The sequence below is a fragment of the Dermacentor albipictus genome, chromosome 1 (genome assembly GCF_038994185.2).
Source record: "Dermacentor albipictus isolate Rhodes 1998 colony chromosome 1, USDA_Dalb.pri_finalv2, whole genome shotgun sequence".
NCBI classification, from domain to species: Eukaryota; Metazoa; Arthropoda; class Arachnida; order Ixodida; family Ixodidae; genus Dermacentor; species Dermacentor albipictus.
Genome location: NC_091821.1, coordinates 445,058,343 through 445,081,897, shown reverse-complemented (window position 1 = coordinate 445,081,897; position 23,555 = coordinate 445,058,343). Strand labels below are relative to the sequence as shown.

Below are 23,555 nucleotides of genomic sequence, written 5' to 3'. Positions count from 1 at the left end.
GGATGACAGGCCATTCACGGAAGCGAAGATCTTGGGAGCCTGGCCTCACAGTTCATTGGCCCAGAAAGCAGTTAGAGCGCTTTTTCGCTACCTGAAGGCAACGGACTTGAGTGCCCGACTATAGACATCCTACGCTTAAGTTCTCTCTCTTCCTCTTTCACTCCCCATTCCCCTCCCCACGCGTAGGGTAGCAAACTGGACTCAGTCTGGTTAACCTCCCTGCCTTTCCGTCTTCCCTTCTCTCTCTCTCTCTCTCGATTTCTCATGCTAGTATTGTCCACCCCTCTTAGTCGTCCAGCTGAAAGACGAGCAATATGCTACCTGCAAGAGGCTGTCTTTTTTTTTCATTTCAAAAGCTGTAAAAATGATCGTCCTGTATAATGCATGTGGAGCCCCTATTTCGAAGAAAAAAAAATTACTCAAGAAATGCTGAGCGGTCCAGCGAACATGTGAATCTTCAATAGTGGCTAGAGAAGATTCCTTTGACAAGATGCTTTGGATTCAGCGCAAAGTACCCACTGGCGCGCTTTGTTTCAGTGAGGGCAACCACGGCGCGGAGAGAAGCAAAAGATTTGGCAGAGGCAGTTAAGTCTGCTTACGTGTGGGAATGCGAAAGCGTTATGGTCGCTCTGGTGAAATGTGTTTTTCAGCGCGGTCCTTGTCCGCGCAAGCTCGTGTCTGCGTTTCAAAAAGTGCGCCTCGGTAAGGATAAACGAAAGCAAGATAAACGTCTCAATGCGCTCGCTTGCCCGCGAGGAGTTCCTATCTCGAAAGACTACTCAGCTGCATTCAAGTGGACGCAATGCTTTTTTTTATTTTTATGCACTCATTATATATGGTCACCGTCGTGTAAAGTTGGCCTTTGTGAGAAACTGCTTTCCTGTTAACAGGCCCATATCGCGTGCACCACCAAGTGACCGATGTCACCTATGAAATTGTTCTAGCCACGCCCACTACGTCCTCCGGTGTGACAACCGGTGACATTGTCCACGTCACCCGACTCAAGCCCTACAACTCTCCACGTGCCTTGGATATTGAAAAGCACCGGGAAGGCGCTTTTGCCGCCGGGGTGTAGTATTACGATATTATCGGTAGATACCCGAGAGACGAGCCGCCGCGAGAACGTCGACGAAGTGGGTCTGTGCCCTTGGCGTGAGTGAATGTCGGCCTGGTGCTCTGGCTCCAGTCCAATGTAAATAGCCTGTAAATAGCCTCTTTCGTCGGTGTCTTTCTACACGTAAGAATATATTCATGACGTGGCGCCACCTCCTATTCATTGGCTGCGCCGTCAGGTGCCCAACGATGCCCGCACTAGGCCGTACGTTTAGTGAGCCAGATGGCTGCGACGTGATGTGCGCAATGGCACACGCACTAGGTACACATTTAGTCAACAAGAAGTGTGGAGCTCCCGTTGCGTGGGGAAAGCATGCTCGTCTTGTACCGCGCAGGGTTCGAGTCCAACTCAGAGCAAAATTTCCCTAATTTACTTTTCAACTGCACTAATTTGCTTTGTTTACAGGCATCGCTTCGAGTATTTTCTGATGTTCTTTTACTCTTTGCCTACGGCCATGTTCGGTACCATCATTCGGCCACCCGGCCAACTACGGCGCCTGAATTTCGCGTAATGAGGCGGATAATGCTGTCGCATTAAAAATAAAATCTTCGATTCTGTAGAATATTCGCGCACCTAATGCATTTCTGCATTCGTATTTGTTCTCAGAAAGTCCAGGCTGCCAAAACGAAATTTCAACGGCGGGAGGAGCCACTCCTCTCTATAGTCTCACTGTCTACGTCCTTATTCATACATGCTATCCGCCGTTGACGAAAGGTGAATAAAAAAATACTCTTTGAATAATAGGGTCGGTGTAGGATTAGGTGAACGCATCGTTCATAAAGCTTTTGTCGTCAAAATCGCACTTTTCCCCTGTGTTCTTGTTCCCGTGAGCTCATTATAAAGTCTTACATGTGTGTTTTGGTGGGGATATCGTGTTTTCCCGACTATAGTCGGCTGTCTATGTAAGTTTTAAAGTTGACCATCTATCGGCGCGCACTATACATTATTTTATTCCTAGGATCAGAAGCGAGCTTGCAAATAACGAGGCCAGTCGGCGCCTGCGAGTTTTACCTGCGCTAAATTATACGTAGCAAAACGAACTCCGCAGTGGCCATCGCCATGCACGAGCAACAGTTCAAGTTTATTCTGGCAGCTCGTGGTATCTTCAGTGTATATGACGATACGCTGTAAAAATATGAAACACTTTGACAATCCGCAAGCGAATACTGCACGTTCCCGGTGTTATTCAATCTCGTCGTTGTCGACTGAGCGCAAGCACTAAAGTTTCTGAAGATGGTGAATACATCGAGAGTGCCATTCGCCGGATCCGAGATACTTGATTTCTATTGTTCTGTTTACTGATCGCAGGGAAGCTGAAGCACGTAATTTCAGCTGAAGTTCGTGCCGGCAGTTTTTACAGCAGGTACGGACTGTCTAATAACGATACTTAATTTTAAGCTTTTATTGGCCGCCCCGGACTACACCCCGGGTGCGGAACATAGTCGGGAAAATACGGTACCTTTTTGTAGTAGTTAGTAAATAATGTAGTAGTTAGTAAACGTAGTAGTTAGTACACCATAGTAGCTTAGTAAATATAGCGTTGTACTACTGAGAACGAGGTTGTGGCTTCGATACCGGTTGTATCTGCCACATTTCGATAGAGGTCGCGGAATGCGAAAACGTCTAATGTACCGTGCATTGAATGCACATGAAATATTCCTAGGTGGTCGAAATTATTGCGCATTCCCCGCTACGATGCGTCCTATAATGAAATTTTGTTTATAGCGCATAGAACCTCAGAAATTAAATTATTATGGTTTCTTTTTTTACTTACTTTGCGCATACGTATACGGAAATTATTACATAGTAAAAAACTGGGAAGCGCGATGACTATCACGTGATGGCAATCGTAAGCCTTACTGAAACAGAATTTCACTCTTCTAACGCAGAGTCTCCAGAGGGCTCGCAGACGAAACTTTCGAATCTGTGGCTCTCGAAAAAAAAAATATTCTGCAACTTCCAGCACTTCTAAAGCCGCTTCAGAAAATGTTGGTGAGCCCCATTTGCGGCCTTTAAAGCCTTTGGCCAATGAACCGACTAGCTCGACGAAAGATTTTTGCTTGAATGCTTGCAGAATGATTGCTGAAGATTAGTCAGTCTCTGAGCGATCACTCTGCGCTGCTGAATTTAATGGAAAGACTGTGCAGCCCCTGAATCGTGCTGACTCATCCGCCGAGTTGTGGTTCTGGTTTACAAGTGCTAACCCATCTGCCGAATTTACGGTAGAATCTTTGCATATCCCTGTTCACTCAACTGTCTCGTTCTCTAAAAGAAAGAGTAATTCCTTGTCTGATCGACTTTTCCATGTCATCGAAAAGCACCTATGAATTTATTCGCTTCCTGTCAAACAGCCCCGCATTCATACACGCCTTCCGCGTCACCGTAGGCTAATGTGTTCATATGCATGTTTATTATTCATTGATCTGCGTTTGAACCTATTTGACGTCATATGTAGCAAAACTAGGGAGCTGTGCAAAGAATAGCGTTTCTTGCAACTTCCGGGTCCATAAATCTCAGTTAGCAACTTAACTGCACAACGGCAGCCTGCACTTTCTATGCTGCCGCACGTGTTTATTATGCAGAGACGGGCTCCTTGATGCGATACCTTTCCCTCTCTTCTTTTGGGGAAGCTTTATCAAAATCTCTCTTTAGTTTGCCTGCCTACCACTCAACGGGCAAACAGGGTAACTATTAGAGGCACATTTTATAATAGTTGTCGGCAAGTTTTTTTTTTTTTGTAACGAAGTAAAAATGCACTTATTCTCATGTTGCAATGGCATCGCAGCTTTAAACGCTGTATGAATCGCCACACCGGATCTGCTTCTTCCGAGAAAGTTCCTTGGCCGGCTATTGGTTAAGTGCTTATAAAAAGGTTGAGCGGAAAATATTAGGGAGGAATGCTTGTGCAGACGCACATAATAAACAAATGAGCAGAGAAACGATCGGAGGAGAAGGAGAAGTAGCAACAGTAACTCCGGAAACAAAAAAACACTTCCACAAAGAAAGCAAGCAAATAAAACATTGATGGGCTACTCAGGGGAAAGCATTAAGGGGCTGCATAATCCAGTGGGTACTGTTACTAGTGTGATGCCCAGCCAAGACAAGATAGAGAGATGAAGAGGAAAGGCAGGGAGGTTAACCAGATATCAGTCTGCGCTTTGCTACCCTACACTGAGCATGGGACATTGGGGTCAGAAAGGGGACCGTGAGGAAAGCGCTAAAAAAACAAAAGAAAACACACACACACAAAAGGCGTTCCAGTTAATGACGTCCACAAAGGCCGATAGTGTGATGCCCAGTACAATAACAATCATTGGAGGCGAGCTCTACCACTGGAAAAGCTGCCATAAATTTCACATGCAAAACAGCAAGCATTTCGTTTTGTTATTCTGTAAATTCTCTATTATTGTGTAAGGTGCCTGAGATCAATGATCTCGGTGTATATTTTTATACAACCTTACACTTTTTAGCTGACAATAAATGCATTGAAATGCATGCTATGTGCTTTCTAGGTTCTGTTCACAGACAGTTGAGAGAATTCAATTATCCTACACGGTTTCGCAAGTTGACACAATAACATGTCTTCATTGACTCGAATAAGCGCCGGTTAACTGGAATGACATTTCCAGATCACACAGTGGCATTATAGATTCGATCCAGAAAGCGTTCCTTAGCATATATCATCGCCACCTGCTAGCACGGACACTGGACCTTGTTATAGCACTGTTGGGTCATTGAAATTGCCCTTACTTTTCTGCTGACATAATCGTTTTGACCTGCCTTTTCTTTTCATACTCCTTCATGGTACCCTCACGTGCACCGAACGAGAGTTGTATCACGCTTCCTATGCCGCGCAATATAACCAGCGAAAATAGACATTTCCATGGTCTTGCCTGTCATCACCAACGCTCAACCGCCCACAGAATACTGAGTCTTTATAACGCTTATTTTCCTGATGTCGATATTTTTTTGCGGCTAGCTGTCATCGTTCTATTCGGAGCTTACCGTTGTGTGATCATTTCACACGTTGTTCAACTGCCGTCTCGTCCTTTTTGTTTTGAATTCACCTTCCGCTTTGTTGTATGTGCACTGTTATTTTCTAAATTGTTGTTTTTATTTATAGACTTCTTTACTAATGCGAGCGCCAGCATTCAGGCCTTATGGTTGTTCCTGGTGGTTGTTGCTTCTTCTCCTCCTCCTCCATCCACCTGGGCACGGTAAATAAATGGTTAATTGATTGCTTGATTGATTATTAATAATATTGCAAGATAACACCAAACAGGCGGTGACCGAAAGAAAAATAGCAGGGCTCATATAAAATGCACACGCCGACACAGTTCGAAATCATTTTTCTACAATACAGTTCAAGTTGCTGGCTCATGTAAATTTACCTAAAGCCACGAGCTATCAACAAAATGATCCCCGACGAAATACATTTTTGGCGGCAGCAGAGGCTCTGTAAGATATGTTTCCCGCTCTAGTCATCAGTATTAGTAAAAAGAGAAAGAGCAGGGAAGGAAGGGGAGGCAGGGAGATTGACTAGAGTTATAGAAATTTGCTACCCAACCGTAGAAAGGAAAATGGAGGAGTGAAAAAAAACACAGGAAGTTAAGGTGAGAGTTGGGATCATGGACGTGTTCCAAACGAGTTACAGCGCTTTTACGGTTGGACACTGAAGTACATTGCTTTGAAGAATTAAAAAAGCGCTCGTTTCTTTAATCTAGCTTATGTGTTGATGGTTATGAGCGTAAATACCGATGGAACAAAAAATGTTAGGCCTAACGTTAAGATAGAGGTAGAGAGCGATGTGGATCGGAGAGCAGAAAGGGATAGCCGACATTCTATTTGATATTGAAAGAAAAAAAATGGAACTGGGCAGGTCCCGAAAGTTGTAGGACAGATAACCGGTGGACCATTAAACTTACAGAATGGGTGCCAAGAGAAAGGAAGTGCAGTCATGGAAGGCAAAAAACTAGGTAGGGTGATAAAATTAGGAAATTCGCAGACGCAACTGGCAGTCAGTTGGTGCACGCAGGACATCCGTAATTGGAGATCGCAGGCAAAGGCCTTCGTCCTGCACTGGACGTGAAATAGGCTGATGGCGATGATGATGATGCGGTTGATCAAGTGGCTACAGGTCTCTCCGGCCGCTTATAGATGAAGTGTGCAACTTGAAAGGTGCACGTAATTAACCCTTTCTGTCTTCCCTTATTTGACGCTTTTCGCCCTTTTGTTCGTTTCTCTCACCGTAGGCTGGCAAATGGAACATTTGTGTGGTTAGCCTCCCTGCCTTTCCTCGCTTCTATCTCTCTTTCTCAAGCGGACCTGAGACAAGGAATCCATGGCTGAACAGAAAGCACAAAGAAGCTATTCCCATTTATTTATTAATTTATTAATGTATTCATTCATTCATTCATTTCTTTCACGAGTACTGCTGGCCTCTCACATCAGGCCTCAGGCATGCTGTGCGTTTTGCATGCAGCAATCTGTAATGCAACGCGAACGCTTTACCGACACGCTTTTCAAGAACGGAGGCACCTGTCATCCAGTTAGCTATCAATCCTTATTATATAGAATGGCCAGCACTCGTCAATATGTTTATTCTCGAAAAAAGCCATCACTTCCGTTTAGCGCCGACTCATAGCAGACGCCTAATCAGAAGTGCCTGCAAAGCAAGTGAGATATTCCACAGCGACGACCAAGCTGGTTTGCATTGGAAAAGAGAAAAGAAACCCGAACCACTCAAGAAGAAAAACAAAATGACCTCCACGTGTCTTCCTTACCGAGGCGCCCCTAAGCGAACTTTGGTAAGATGCTATTTTATTTTATTAGATTTGCTTTTGGGATTTTCTTTCTTTTTTTTGCTCCTTCTAAGTCATAGTGCCGCAAGCGCGAGCAAATGTGACGCGCAGAGGCAATTTAAGCTGTCCGTTGCAGCGGTTAATCACAGCAAAGACCGTCTAAAATGGTTAGATAAGAGATGGCAGAACAAGCGCAGGAAGACTTTACCCTTTGTATTTCTTGTGTTGCATGCGTCACTTTTCGAAGAAGTCAGTGATTCCGACTGCACTTCCTCGGCCATTAACACTTCGGAGATGCGGCAAAGAAAACATCGACACTCGCGGCGTCAACAGGAAAAGCTGGAACAATATCCGCACGGCCGCAGCGTAGCGCACCGCTTGCTTCTCTTCTTTTCCCGGCAATTAATTTAACCCCGCCACGGCTGCAAATTGTACCCGACCGCCCACTCTCTCAGTCGCTTCACTGCCCTCCCAATACGTGGCGCAACCACTCGAAGCTTCTTCTCCGTGTTCTTGAGGAATAGGTTCCAAAAAGCGCTACCTCGGCGTCGCTTTTCAATCACTTACTCCATTGTTCTCTTAGTATATATATATATATATATATATATATATATATATATATATATATATATATATATATATATATATATATATATATATATATATACGAATCGCCCGTCGGGAGCAAAGGGTTGCGGCTGCTGCCTTCCGCCCACCGACACTCACTGATAAACGACGTCCGGCGATCGTGCGGCATGGCAACCGTTGTGAAGCGGGGCGACTGGTGCTTCCAGCGGTTAGCACCATTCATTTCTGGATGCTCGTTGTTTTGTTCTAGTTTTGCGCCGTGCTTCGTTCTCGACACCAATCCATATAGTGTAAGCACGCACGTGCACGCAGCACTATACCACCACGAAGGGCCACCGAGAGAGGGTCAGTGCACCGGAACATGGATCACAATATATATATATATATATATATATATATATATATATATATATATATATATATATATATATATATATATATATATATATATATATATGTGTATATATATATATATATATATATATATATATATATATATATATATATATATATATATATATATATATATTCGAAAACAAAAGTAAACTAAACTAAAATAAAAATAAAGGGTGGGTTCAGAAGGAGAGAAAGAAGGCCGCCGCGAGGTTCGTTCTCCGTTTTTTCGGCGCCTTCCGACGCGGCATGGGCTGCGGTGCGGCGTACTTTACAATCGACTTTGCGCGGCCCCAGCAGAAGCTGTCGCTGAATAAGTAATCCGATGCATATTACAGAGCCGCTCGCGCTCACAGACGCACCCACACACACGGCCAGACACCGCGAGTGGTAGCGTTCGTTCCTGTCCGCCGGCTGCCGGCCAGCTCGCTGCTATCCTGGCTGCGGCTGGCGCCCGGGCGCAAGCGGCTTTTGCGGCCGCTCTCGGGGGCTGGCCGCTGACGAAAGAATATAAAGGCTCATATTTTAATGCTGCGCTCGCACCGCCGCGCACATCTCGCGAGAGTGCATATGCCCACCGCGTCGCGGCCTCGTTCCTTTCGTCTCTGCGTTCTTTGCTGCGAGACTTGCACCCAGAGGTGCCTGCCCGCGCTTTGGCAGTCAAGCCCCCCGCTGCCGAGGCCTTGGTGCGCGCGCGTGGTGGTTCTTCGGGGAGAAAAAGGTAGCGGAGTGGAGGCGAAAGAGAGAAATAGTGGGAGAAAAAAGAAAGAAAGAAAAGTTTTAAGTGCCCCCGAGCCAACTTTAGCGGATGCCTGCGGATATATCGGCCAAAGGAAAAGATAAAGATAGCGACATTGCAAAGCGAACAAAGTGTCTGGTGTTCGGGAAATCTTTCTCGCTTCTTCGCGCCTTCTCTGGGGCGGATACGGGAGCGTATGCATGTTTCACGGAACGTTGGTAAATGAAGATAAATCGACCGCAGCCGACCCGCGGCAGCACAGGGCCGCTCCGCTGGCTGCGGGCGCCACAAAATATTAACGGGAGATTGGAAGTGAAGGAGTTCAGTTAAGGAGTTAAGTAAGGGGCTACGCAGAGGAAAGACGCGAGCAAAACACGGAGCTGACCGCGATAAAGAACCGCGGTGCAGAAACAAAAGAAGAAGTTGTCGGGCGCGCGTTTTATGCGACGGTAGCCGGAAACAGTTGGTGTGCGCTGGCCGGCCCCGTGTGAAAAGAAATGGATCGCCACAAGCACTATAGCAGAAAACAAGGCAGGGGAGACCACCAACAGCCTGGCCATATTTGCGAAAAGATGACCCTTCCGGAGAAGTGCGCTTCGCGAACCTCTCTTGGTCTTTGCACGCGCCCGCTTTCAACTGCTGCATGAAAGGCTAACCTTTCTGCCTCCCTGCCAGGTTTGCAGGAAGGCCAAGCGTTCCATAACAAGCGAAACGCACACATACACAGGCGCCTGCACATTGCGATGCTCAGATCCAATAGGCGTTATTCCGACACCTGAGCTCCCCTCCCCCACCCCAAAGAATAAAGAAAGGAGGAAAGAAAACCCCATTGCACTTTTCCATGCAGCCAGCACCGAGATTCCCGTGGTCCTTACACTACTCTTCTTACTTACCCGTTAGCCTTTACGCTACGTGTCTTTATTCTAGCTCGGCACCGCGCACTCCTCTTTCTTATACGACCCAAGTTGCTCGTCTCCTATAAAATGCATTATATATAAAGCTTATCCGTAGAATGAATCTGGAACGCGGATCTCGAAATATTATTTAAAAAAGAAAGCGACCCTTTATATACACGCAAAACACTCTGAACAACATTGGGCTTCAAGAAAATATTATCCAGAGCGCCTTCACGCGAAATAAAAAAAAAAGAAAATGGCTGCCAAGAAAGCAAAAAAAAGAAAGAAAGAAAAAAAGACGCTCATGTTGTTCCTGCGTAACGGCCACGAGCCTCGTACAGCTATTGCGTTGTCCACGCGCTGTGCTAACCTACTCCTATGGGTTGAGCGCGGGAACGCCGCTCAAACTCGGCCGGACTAAAGTGCCAGCCGGGGCGGTGGCGGAACTCTTCTTCCGCGTAACGCGCGCCTACCAAATCCGTGCACTTGTTCCGCCGCCCCAAAGTCACCCCCCCCCCCCCACCCTCCCTCCGGCAGACTATCCCAGCCCCACCCTCCAACCTATGCAGCTCGCCCTTTATTTGCCCGGGCCCGTTCTTCCCGGTTCCGCGTTCCAGTGAACCGTCCAGGCACATATACGTGTGCCGCCGCGCGAATACACCCGCGACCACTAAAAAGGGAACGAGGACAACGCCTGCTGCCCGTCCGCGTGCTCAAACCGCTGCGCAGTATCTGCCACCGCGAACACACGGTGGCCGGTAATTTCGAAAAAGAAACGTCCCAGACCGTACGATGGTTGCCGGGGTATGCGCTAGTCGGCGTTGCGTGTTCGCCGTGTTGTACACAGTACGTGCGCTTGTACGTCGAGCGTGTCGAGCTCGCAACAGAGACGTCCTGAGTCAGTGGGCAAGGAGTGAGGAAGAGCAGGAGGGCGAGAGGAAGATAAGTAACGAGAAAAGGGACACATGCAGGGCCTGTGGGAACGGTGCGGCGCGAGACTATGGTCAGTGCTCGGGGTCCTGCGCTCCAGAGAGAGAAAGAAAGGTGGCTGGGTGAGAGAGCGATTGTTGTGGCTCGGTCCTACGCGATGAGAGAGGCGCACACATGCGCTGCCCTGGCGAGCCTCGGCGCAGACACAAGGACTCGCGCGTGAGCAGAAAAAAAATAGAAAGGAACTACTGTTGCTTACGGCAAGCGCGGGCGTGTTATGAAATATTCAGACGGCCCTTCCTGCCCGATGGGCGCGCGTGTATGTTTCCCGCCGTCCCGTGCCTTCGACCAGACGGGAACGCACTCTGCCGCTGCATGCTCACTGGCTCGATGGCTTGTTTGTTTATGTCCCCGCGTGTCTGCCACGTCTTCGTCTTCTGTCTCCACTCTCCCCTCCTCACCTGCTACCAGCAACATTTTTTTTTTTCTGTTGCTGCCGCTGTCTAAAGGCACGCCGCACAAGCAACACACGCAGGCGATGCAATGGCAGCAAGAGCGCACACTCTTGTGTGCGGGAGAGAGCCACTCGTTCCTGCATTGCGAAGCACACCCATGGGTTCGTGTCCATTCTTCTTCGGCTGCTACTGCTGATGCTGCCGAGGGCCCCTCCCGCTCTATCTGCGCGATTCTGCCCCCGGCATTTTTTTATCCCCGCTGCTCGCTGTCATTTAGGTTGCTCCCACACGCCGAGTGCCCAAGCTCGGCCGAAAAGCAAGCGCGGTGTATGCACTTACGCTAAGGTGGCCAGAGGCGCAACGTGTGGGAATTTTATCGGTATTCTAAGGAGGCCAACCCGGCGGTGGTGTGTTTGCGACGGCTGTCGAAGGTGGTCTATCTTTTCTTCTTTTTCTTTTCCTTACCTTCGAAGCTGCTGCTGGCAGCTGAATGTTCCGAGATAGCTCTGTCCTTCCTTACTTTCCCCTTGCCCTTTACTTCCTCTCTCGCGCAAGAGTTGGGCCTCACTGCGCTCTGTTTCCGCATTGCTTCTGGATATACTATAACAAGACTAATTGCCGGGAAACCAGCTCAAAATAAGATTCCGGTCGAGTGCGGTTCAAGTTCCACGTTTCTTTTTTTTTATTGCAGAACGTGGACGCGCAAACGAGACGGCAGCAATAAATCTACGACCCTGCGGCAGCGCCCACCTTATCGAAAATTTTTGACTGTGGCAACAACAGTTAGCAAATTAAAAGCGACCCAAAGGCTGTTCAAGTTACATGGAATAAAATGAAAAAAATTGCTTTATGAATTGTTTCCAAACAAGACGGGATTGTAAAACGGTTGCAAGAAGGATAGCTTTTACCGTTGCTTCTTCTCATGGAAAATGAAGATGAATGATACGCTTCACCGGATGCGATGTAATTTCGTTAAGTGTACTTGCGTTCAATATGATACCGTGTTACAGCAATTCCCTTTTATGTACTGTTTGTAACTATACATATATATATATATATATATATAAACGAGAAGAAAGGGTATTAACGGAGGGTCCCGATTTTATTAGTAATATCATAAGAAGCCAACAAACACTGACACCAAGGACAACATAGGGGAAATTACTTGAGTTTAATAAATAAAGTAAAGAAACGAAGAATTAATGGAAATTAAAGTGGATGGAAAAACAACTTGCCGCAGGTGGGAACCGAACCCACAGCCTTCGCATTTCGCGTGCGATGCTCTACCAATTGAGCTACCTCGGCGCTGTTTTCCCATCCACTTTCTTTGGTATTTATGTGTCCTAGTAGAACCCTGGGAGTGTTAGCCAGCGCCACCACACACATACCATGGCGGCGGACGTGGGACGTCCTTTTTTTTTTTTGCCGCAGGCGTCACGAGAACGTGATCTTTTTGGGTGAAGGCAACTGGTCAATAAACCCACATACGCTACCTGCAGGCATCAATGTAGCCGGATTCGAGACCCTCGTTATGTGATAAACGAGAAGAAAGGGTATTAACCGAGGGTCCCGATTTTATTAGTAATATCATAAGAAGCCAACAAACACTGACACCAAGGACAACATAGGGGAAGTTACTTGTGTTTAATAAATAAAGTAAAGAAACGAAGAATTAATGGAAATTAAAGTGGATGGAAAAACAACTTGCCGCAGGTGGGAACCGAACCCACAGCCTTCGCGAAATGCGAAGGCTGTGGGTTCGGTTCCCACCTGCGGCAAGTTGTTTTTCCATCCACTTTAATTTCCATTAATTCTTCGTTTGACAGTGACAAGAACTTTATTTAGAGTGTCCTGAGGAACTCGATTGGGGGGACCGAAGGCTCCCCGATCAAGTTGGTGGCTCCGCCCACGACGGGACAGGGAGGTGGTGACTCTCCGCGACGTCGCGGGCCCTCTGGACGGCCTGTAGTTGGTTTGTGAAATCCGAGCTCTTCAGCAAGGCGTCCCACTTGGACTTGTTATGAAAGTCGGAGCCGGCGTTGTACGGGCACAGCCAGAGCATGTGGTCGAAGGAGCAGCACGCGTGACCGCGTGCTGCTCCTTCGTTTCTTTACTTTATTTATTAAACACAAGTAATTTCCCCTATGTTGTCCTTGGTGTCAGTGTTTGTTGGCTTCTTATAATATTACTATATATATATATATATATATATATATATATATATATATATATATATATATATATATAAATAAGGGAAAACACATAACCGTTGAGCGCATAATGTTTCAGGAGTCATAAACACACTACATAGTTATATATATGTATAACTATGTAGTGTGTTTATGACTTCTGAAACATTATTCGCTCAACGGTTATGTGTTTTCCCTTATTTTATACTTTTTTTACCTCATCGTTCGGTAAAGCGTTTAGCATTGTTTCTTTTTCCTTGTTGGTCACGAAATGACTCGAAAACATGCGCCCTGATATACGCATTTCTCCAATTCAGAGGCCATCTGCTGGCAGACAAATGAACTGGTTGAGGTTTTCCTTGGAACTTAATGTTCAGAAGAGCCGTGCGAACAACAGTGGCCATGTTTTGTTGAAGAACCTGGAGATTTAAAGGAAGGGAAACTCTTTGCAAAATTTTGTTAAAAGCAGAGCAGCAGTCAGAAGCAAAATTTTTGGGAGCTGTTCTACGGAAATATGTGCAAGCAACCGTGCAAGGAACATCGAGTGGTGATATCGAAGTGAATTTTTGAGCAATTCAGACACAGTCGTTGATACAAACTAGGGAAGGTACTGGAAGGAAAAGATGGCGATGACGAAAAGATGGAAGATGGCGAAAATAGTAAGGGGGAAATACTATTTAAAATCAAAAGGAAGCCTTTAGTCCCGTATTTGGGTAATGCTCGCAGCTAGCAGGCAAGGGTATGAAGGAAGACGAGTGCTGTTTTCGGCGATCAGTGCTGGACCTGCCGTGGCTGCTGAGTGGCTTTCGCGTTGCGCCGCTAAGCAGGAGGGTGCGGGATCAAATTTCGAGCATGGCGGCCAAATTGGCTGGAAGGTAAAGAAGCCCAGGTTGGTCATAATTAATACGGAGTCTCCCACTGCGGCGTGCCTAATAACCAGATCATGGTTTTGGCACGTAAGCTCCCATAATTTATTTGTTATTATCAGCGCTCGTCTTTCCTCATTATCGTCTTCGTGTGGTTGCGTGCCGCTCCACGTGATACCGTAAAACGAAGATGATTTTTTGGACGGCTGGCTCAGAAGCACGAGAATACGAATTAGGCCAAACATGAGCAGGATTGCCTATTAAAAAATCTCACATGACACGTATTCCATTTATCCAATAATCTCGTATGATCATATGAGAATACATATATCAAATAATTGTTTCAAACGCGTCTCAACTATAATCCGGTACAAAAAGCGATACAAGCATTTCCAGGTTGTTGCTCATAGATAACGTCTAGTCTTAGTAATATGTCTATTCTCTTTGAAGAATAAAGACATCACTTTACATAGGTTTAACCGAATGTTCGACGGAAGCCCGTCCAGCGAGGAAGAAGCATAAGTTAATGCTCACGAATTAACGATACCACAATCATATTATCAATTCTCCTATGGGACCGAGTGAGTTCCTTGTTCTCAAGACTCAATATTGAGCAATGGCTCTTAGGACACAGTCATCATGGTTGGAAATTAAGCAGCGTGTACAATCACAATTTAGGAAATAAATTGATATACTGACCATTGCACGTATTTGGCACGATGCAGCACAGAAAAAACGAAAGCGAACAGAATAGTGACAGCGAAGTGATAGTGACAACGAAGCGAACAGTGACAACGAAGCGAATAGACAGCGAAGCGATAACACACACATAGACGCGCGTATATATATATATTGTCACAGTCGGTAATGTGGAAAGAAGACGACGCTGATGGTGGTCTTGGAGACGACGAAGAAGTGTTTTAGCAGGATCGATGCTCTACGTTTGTTGGCTCAGCCATTAAAAGCTACCTGTAAATAGGCGAACGCTTCTTCCTTCCCGTAACATCATTGGTGGAGGTGCGGGGTAATCGAGCAAGACGGAGCTCCGCAGCGGACGTAACCTGGCCGCCATGTCTTCCGAAGGAGACAGTTCAACCGCGGCCCCGTCGTCGCCACCGACGGTCATCCTGGCCCAGCCTCGCGACCCTGGCATGTTTTCCGGGATTGACAACGTTGACGTCGATGACTGGTTACAGAATTATGAACGGGTCAGCGCACACAACAGGTGGGATAACACGCTTATGCTGGCTAATGTAATATTCTACCTCAAGAAAACAGCACGGGTCTGGTTCGAAACACATGAAGAAGAGATTACGAGTTGGGACCAGTGCAAACAGAAGCTTAGGGACTTGTTCGGCAAACCCGTCGGCCGCCAACGTGCTGCAAAGAAGGACCTTGGGACCCGTGTACAGACGTCCACTGAATCGTACATGGCCTATATCCAGGACGTCCTCGCTCTTTGCCGCAAAGTAGATAACAATATGGCAGAGGCAGACAAGGTCAGCCACGTCTGAAAGGGCATCGCGGACGACGCGTTTAACAATGAGATCAATGAGATCATTAATGAATGTCGCCGCTTTGAAGACGCGAAGAGTCGCCGCATAGTTCAGCAGTTTACGCATCTACCTAATACCGCAGCTTCGTCGACGTACGAAGACATTTGTCCACCGCGTGAGCCCACCTCCTCCGAGAACGTCGTCCGTATCGTTCGGCGAGAAATCGAAGCAGCGTCTCCTGCCACGCCTGTGACGCAGTGCTTTGACGATTCCCGGCCGCTTGTGTCACTCATTCAGTCGGTCATTCGCCAAGAACTTGCGAATGTAGGTCTTCCATCCATCTGCTCCGCCAGCCGTCCTGACTTTGCTTCGTCTGCTGCCACTGCCCCTGTTCACCGGAGCCAATACGGTCCATATCCGAGCTATTGCAACCCGGCCGAATGGCGCACCCATGACGATAGACCCATCTGCTTTTACTGTGGACGTGTGGGCCACATCTCTCGCCACTGTCGAAGTTCCTGGCCAGCCCACCCTCGACCAAGCTTTCCCGCCTACCGCTGCTCCCCACTGAATCCTCGCCCGCCATCACTCTCCACCGAGGTTGAAGACGCACCTGACAAGGCTCGAGCCACCGCGACCAGCCGATCGCCATCACCACATAGTCGCCGCTCCAGTTCGCCCCAGCTGCGTCGCTCTCCATCCCCAGCTTACCGTCGCCGCTCTCCGACGGGAAACTAACTGGGGCAGCTCCTGGAGGTGACGCTGCTCTAGAACAAAGGTCTGAAATTCCTCTGCTGACCCTGCCTACTAATCGGAACCTTCTGGCCGTGGATGTGGATGGTTTGCCCATTGCAGCACTCATCGACACTGGAGCCCAAATTTCCATCATGAGTGCGGAGCTTCGAACGCGCTTGAAAAAGGTACTTACTCCTGCTCCGACTCGACTGCTCCAGGTCGCCGATGGTGGAACTCCGGCTGTGCTTGGAATGTGTACTGCTCGTGTCAGTGTCGCCGGTCGCCACACGTCCGTTTTGTTTAGTGTGCTTGACCGTTGCCCTCACCATGTGATCCTCGGACTCGACTTTTTGTCCGCCCATTCTGCTCTGATTGACTGTTCCGCCGGTGTCGTACAACTTGACTTACCCCTACCTGTTCCCATTGACCTTCGTGCTCAAGCTCCAGCTCAGCTTTGTTCCGCGGATTTTATACGCCTGCCATCTCTTGCAGCAACCTTCATGCCTCACTCCCGCGACGTCAGTCCTGCTTTCTCACAATGTCTCCTTCCCACACACCATCGTTTCTGTTGCGGACAATCAGACATGTCTTCCGATCCTAAATTTTGGACAGTGCCCGCAAGTAGTTCCTCGAGGCATGTCTCTTGCCACGTTGTCACCAACGCACGAGTGCCACATTTCTGCTCTATCTGTTGTGCCGTCTTCGACCACTGTTCATTCTGCGCCTTCTGCATCAGCCCCGACCGATGACTTTACAAAGATGATTGCACCGGACCTCTCCACCCAACAAGCCACACAGCTCCGTGGCCTCCTCGAGTCCTACTCCAACATTTTCGATCTGAACGATCGCCCTTTGCGTCAAACTACGGTCGTGACGCATCGGATAAATACCGGCGATGCAGCACCTGTTCGCCGACGCCCATACCGGGTGTCGCCCTCTGAACGACAAGTTATCCAGAGCGAGGTTGACAAGATGCTTGCCAAAGGGATTATTGAACACTCTTCCAGTCAGTGGGCGTCCCCTGTTGTTCTCGTCAAAAAGAAGAATAACAGCTGGCGATTCTGCGTTGCCTATCGTCATCTAAACACGATCACCGAGAAAGATGTGTATCCACTTCCCCGCATTGACGATGCTCTATATTGTCTCCACGGTGCCACTTATTTTTCATCTATAGACCTTCGCTCTGGATATTGGCAAATTGCCGTGGATGACATGGACCGTGAAAAGACCGCATTCGTCACACCAGACGGCCTATATCAGTTCCGAGTAATGCCATTTGGCTTGTGCAATGCCCCGGCGACCTTTGAACGGATGATGGATGATGCCTGGTTTGAAATGGTCCATCTGTTTGTGCTACTTGGATGACGTCATCGTATTCTCTTCAACTTTTGCGACTCATCTTGAAAGACATTCATCTGTTCTTTCTGTTTTTCGCACCGCTGGCTTGCCGCTAGCACCGCTGTGCTAGTATGGTATCCAGCTCGGCATGTTGGTCTTTCCGAGAAATTCCTCTCGCGATACTATGGCCCTTACCGCATCCTTCGCCAGGTGACCCCTGTCACATATGAAGTGTCTCCGCTGAATGCCACGGTGCCTTCACCCCTATCTGACATCATCCACGTCAGCCGTCTCAAACCTTACCTTTCTTCGACCGATGAGCCGCACCACTCACGTGCTTTTTCCGATGGGGGTGATGTCACAGTCGGTAAGGTGGAAAGAAGACGACGCTGATGGTGGTCTTGGAGACGACGAAGAAGTGTTTTAGCAGGATCGATGCTCTACGCTTGTTGGCTCAGCCATTAAAAGCTACCTGCAAATAGACGAACGCTTCTTCCTTCCCGTTCCTAGCCAGAGATCGGCTCCATGATTTCTAGCTAATTACGCAGTGCTATTTACCTCGAACGTAAGTTTTGCTTGCACCAATGTGTTCGTGAAGGCCAGCGGCATCGACCCATCCCAGCTGACCCCAGAGAGTTTCGCCTTGGAAGGGAACGGACGTGTCGTCGGCGCGCTCCCCAACCAAGAATACGACGCCATCTTCACCGACCGCCCTCGGCCGGGCCGCTTTCGCCGGAAGCCATATGGGAAGCGGCTTTCTTGCCGTTTCCCACCGACCGCTCGATGGCTCTTGCAAATCTACCGCCTGACGCACCTGCGCGTCCCGGACCCTCGCGGGTGACGGACACGCGCCGCCAGGACCTTGACAGCATGGATTTTCAAGACTCCGCTGCTCACAACCTCACGACACCAAAAGGACCCAGCGACCAGAACGCCGGGACAGAGAGCCAAAGTCAAACAGATGGGGATTGGCAGACGGTCCTCACGCTTCGGCAGAAAAAGAAGGATGCGAAAGAGAAGAAGATCAGAGCACTGGAATATTCGGGGACCTTGAAGAATCAGCAAGTTTCAACTGGTCAAGCAACTGGTAAATCTAAACACAAACCAGCATACAGGCGCTTACCCCCCCTGCCAAAGGATGATTTTAAGATAGTGGTGCGACCGCATCAAGGGCTACCGGTCAAGAACCTGACTAGTCCACTACTGGCGGATGCCGTGATTGCTGCGTGCAACGGGAAAATATCAGGTGAGCAATTTCTGCTCAGAATCAAGCCGGGCTCCAACATTTTTATCGTGTCCACGCCACACCAGACAGTGGCGGACTACGTTAGACGTATTGAAATGCTCAACATCAACGGCCGGCCTCACTCGGTCAACGCCTACGTAGCGACAAGTGACGGGACAACCAAGGGTGTCATTCACGGCTTGGACCCGCACACGACACCTGAAATGCTAAAAGCGAATCTACGCATACGCACGCAAGGGGTTGAAATTCTCCAAGCGCGCATGTTCCGTAACACTAAAACGGCCGTTATCACCTTTTTTGGAGGTATTACGCCGCGGTACGTCTACTACAACGGCGGAGAACTTGCTTGCTATCCCTACAAGATTACCACTCAGGTGTGCAAAGTGTGTCACCAAATTGGTCACCGATCGGACGTCTGTCCCCAGCCGGACATTCCAGTGTGCCGTATATGTGGACAACGGGACCCTGTAGCCGGACATGAGTGTGCTCCCAAGTGTGCAGCCTGTGGGGAGGGTCACATGACAGGAGACCGAAGTTGTAAAAAGCGTCTCAAACCCCAAAGCAAAAGAACGCCGAGGACTGGCGTTCAACGGACTACCCGGAAGGACAGCTCAACGAAGCCACCTCAACGCCTACGTTGGTTCAGTTCCGATGATGGAGAATCCGCATCCGATTCCTCGCCGGAGGTATCAGAGACTCGCCGTCGATCCAGGTCAAGATCGCGGACCCGAAAGAACTCCAATCCCAAAAACCCACCTCATTACCAATCACCAAAACCACCTAAATCGGGGGCTTTCGGCACTGTGACTAAGCAAGTGCCACAAGATAACACGGTAAGCTGGGCACGAGTCGTTTCTCCTACTGCTCCTATAACAGAAAATCCCGAATATCGGAAGATCGTTAACGAGAACAAGCTCCTCCGCGAGAGCTTGGCAGAAATTAAGCGAGAGTTGGCCTCCCTCAAAGCTAGTCGCTGTACCGAAACGAACAAAACAACACATACTAAAGCAGCAGGCATGCCTCTCGAGGTTATAACGACGCCGAATTCTGTGGAAGTTACACTCCAACAGGTTGTGCATCAATTACAAACTATGCAAAATTTTCAGCAGCAGATGTACGCAGAATTTCAAAGCCTAAAAACTTACGTCGACGAATCTGTGGCCAGTGCAAAGAGCGCGGCTCGTAAGCGAGCCAGCATTAGCCCCAGCGCTCAATCTAACCGCCGTCCGCGACCCATATCTACCTCGGACAGCGAAAGCACTATTCATGGCGAGTAGAACGCGAGTACATCACGAATATCTCGAAATTTGGCAATGGAACTGCCGCACCTTCCACAAACGGGCGGCAGCTCTACAACAATACATTAACACGGTGCCAGTCAAACCTGATGTTATTTGTTTGCAAGAGATCGGTAACAAGCCAGTCAGATTGACTGGCTACTACACGATAACCCACCCAGACTACCCTAAGGTCGCGACGATGGTGCTCAAGGACATAGCAATCAGTATAGATTATCTGGCGACTAGCAGCATCAATCATCAAATTGTAACAATACTACCGCAAAAACGTAGCAAGGCAAAAACAATAATCACGAACGTGTATAGCCCCCCTAAAGAAAGGAGGGCCGATTTCGAGGCCATCATTCGGTACGTCATGTGTCACTCCGGCACCCAGGATAGACTACTGCTTCTTGGGGACTTCAATGCTCCTCACACCAGCTGGGGTTACCGAACAGACACCCCCAAAGGCCGAGAGCTCGAGCGAGCGACCGAAGCATATGATCTCCAACTCATAATTCTCCCTCAAAACCCGACAAGATTAGGTAACAGCGTCAGTGCAGACACCTTTCCAGATCTCACATTCACAAATAATGTCAACGAGGTATTCTGGACCAAACTAGGAGAGAATCTAGGCAGTGACCATTTCATTATCAGTGTGTCGGTAGGCTCCCCGAAAATTCGGCGACCCTGTGGCCAGGTGGTAATCACGAACTGGGTAAATTATCGCAAAATCCCCATGCCGGAGGTATCACCTGAGAACGCTGAAGAGTGGGCAAAACACATTCGAGACGCTCATAAAGCAACATCTAAGCGGCTAGCGCTCACAGCGGAAACGCCGGTAGTTGACAACCATCTGCTACATATGTGGGAAGCCAGAAGGGGGCTAACTAAACGATGGAAAAAACAGCGACTTAATCGCAAACTGCGCCACAGAATTGCTGAAATATCAGAGCGGGCAAACGCTTGCGCACAGCAGTTAGAGACAGCGAGTTGGGCGAGCTTTTGCGACTCACTTCGCGAAACGTTACACACCTCCAAGACATGGGCGATACTTCGCAGCATAATGGAACCAGGAAAAACAAAAACGGCCAATAACCGCACTCTTCAATAACTTGCCGGAGAATTTTCAGGAACAGATCAGGCCCTCCTCACTAAGCTTAAAGAGAAGTACGTAGGAGCAGTAATCACTCCCCCATGCACCTTGCCATACCAAGGGCAAGAAAACGCGGTGCTAGACGCTCCGATAACTAAGGCAGAACTCTTCGCGGCAGCGCAAGCTGCGAAGAGAAATACTGCTCCAGGACCAGATCAGCTCACAAATGCTATGATCCGGAACCTGAGCGACGACCACCTAGAACAGCTTACCCGGTATTTTAATGAACAAATATGGGAGAGGGGCGCCGTTCCACAACAGTGGAAGGTGGCCAAAATCGTGCTTATTCCGAAAGCAGGAAAACCTCATGATCTACAAAATCTCAGGCCGATATCACTAACCTCCTGTCTTGGCAAATTATTTGAGAAGGTGATCCACACACGTCTCACGTCTTACATTGAAGACCGCAACCTATTTCCTACTAACATATTCGGCTTTCGCCAGCATCTGTCAACACAAGATGTTTTCCTGCTACTTCGCGAAGAAGTTCTATGCAACACCATGGTTGGTGCGGAACATCTCGTCCTGGCTCTTGATTTAAAAAGCGCATTTGACACTATTTCACATGAACTTATCTTATCTGAACTAAGTGACATCGGTTGTGGACAAAGAATCTATGATTACGCCCGCTCTTTCCTGACCTCTCGCATCGCGACAATAGGCATTGGCACTACGCGCTCAGACCCTTTTCCCATGCCCAATAGAGGTACACCGCAAGGGGCGATACTCTCCCCCCTTCTTTTCAATATCGGTATGAGACGCTTAGCCAAATCACTCGACGTCATACCTGGGCTAGGGTACGCAATATATGCAGACGATATAACCCTATGGGCAACCAGCGGCTCGTTAGGACAAAAAGAAGAAATCCTGCAAGAAGCAGCGACCGTTGTTGAAACCTTCGCTCGCAGCAGTGGAATGAGCTGCGCTCCCGATAAATCAGAATTTATCAGGATACGAGGGCGAGGCCGTCAAACTCATGAGCCGGTGAACCTCTTTCTAGGAGACAGCCAGATAAAGGAAGTCCAAAAAATGCGAATCCTCGGACTGTGGCTGCAAAGCAACAAGCGAGTAGACCACACCATTAAAACCCTTAGGACTACGGTGAAACAGATCTCTCGTATGATCCGTAGAGTAACTTATCACCGAAAAGGTTTCAAGGAAACAGAGACGATCCGGCTCGTTCAGGCTTTTGTGCTAAGTCGTCTCACATATAGCCTCCCTTTCCAGGACCCCACGAAAACAGAACTAAAGGCCCTAGATGCGTTGATTAGAACGTCGTAGAAAGCGGCTCTCGGCCTACCACAGGGAACCTCTACTGAACGCCTGCTGGCCCTCGGGATTCACAATAACTACGAAGAGCTACGGGCAGCGACGCTCATATCTCAACGGGAGCGGCTTAGCTTAACCACCTCTGGCAGAAAATTACTTTGCCGCGTGGGTTACCCTACTCATCCACAGTATGCGGGAGAAGAACTCGAATCTCTGGCCAGAGTCCTTCGTGAAAGGATCATAGTAGCCCCAATCCCTAAGAACATGAGTCCAAAATACCACCAGGGACGTAGAAATGCTCGAGCTCGAAAGTTAATGCAGCAATTCGATGGAAACCCGGATGCAGTCTATACAGATGTCGCTCGATGTGGTGCTGACAAATACGCCCTCGCAGTGGTAGGAGCGGCCGCAAATCAAGGGCTTGTGACTTGTGCCACGGCTAGAGTTGCATCTGCGAATACCGCAGAAGCTTCAGCCATCGCGCTAGCTATTAAAACTAAGGACGCTCTGGGACAATCGTCGATAACTCTTACAGATTCCCAAGTCGCATGTAGACTATTCCTCACCGGGAGGCTACCACACAGCACCACTCACCTATTAGGATCCAACCTAACGCAGAAACACATGATCATCTGGTGCCCGGGTCACGCAGGACTCGAGGGCAATGAGAGAGCGGACGGCGCAGCTCGTGCTTTTGTCAACCGAGCGGCCGACCACTCTGACGAAAACCCCTTTTTACCACGAGACATCCTTGAGCACCAGCGGCGCGAGCGAAGAAAGTACAGTCCACCACACCCTGACCTATCCAGGCAGGACTCTTATGACTGGCGCCGAATACAGACGCACACATTTCCAAACCTTTATTTGAAAAATGCCATTCACCCAACGCTGTACAGCACTCGCTGTCCTTGGTGCGGAGGCCGGCCAACTCTCGCCCACATTACGTGGGACTGCCAGAACAGGCCACCCAAAATTAATACACCAAAAATAGCCGGCAAACTTTCCGGAAGGGAGCAGTGGGAGACTTGGCTCGCCAGCGAGGATCGGGAGATGCAACTAGCGCTCCT

The 23,555-nt window shown here is 48.4% G+C and overlaps 1 protein-coding gene across 2 annotated transcripts in view; it reads left to right on the top strand.

Annotated features, from left to right (window-relative positions):
* The window catches only part of LOC135903082 (synaptogenesis protein syg-2-like), a 343,784-nt gene that overhangs the window by 69,580 nt on the left and 250,649 nt on the right, over positions 1 to 23,555 (top strand). The window lies entirely within an intron of this gene.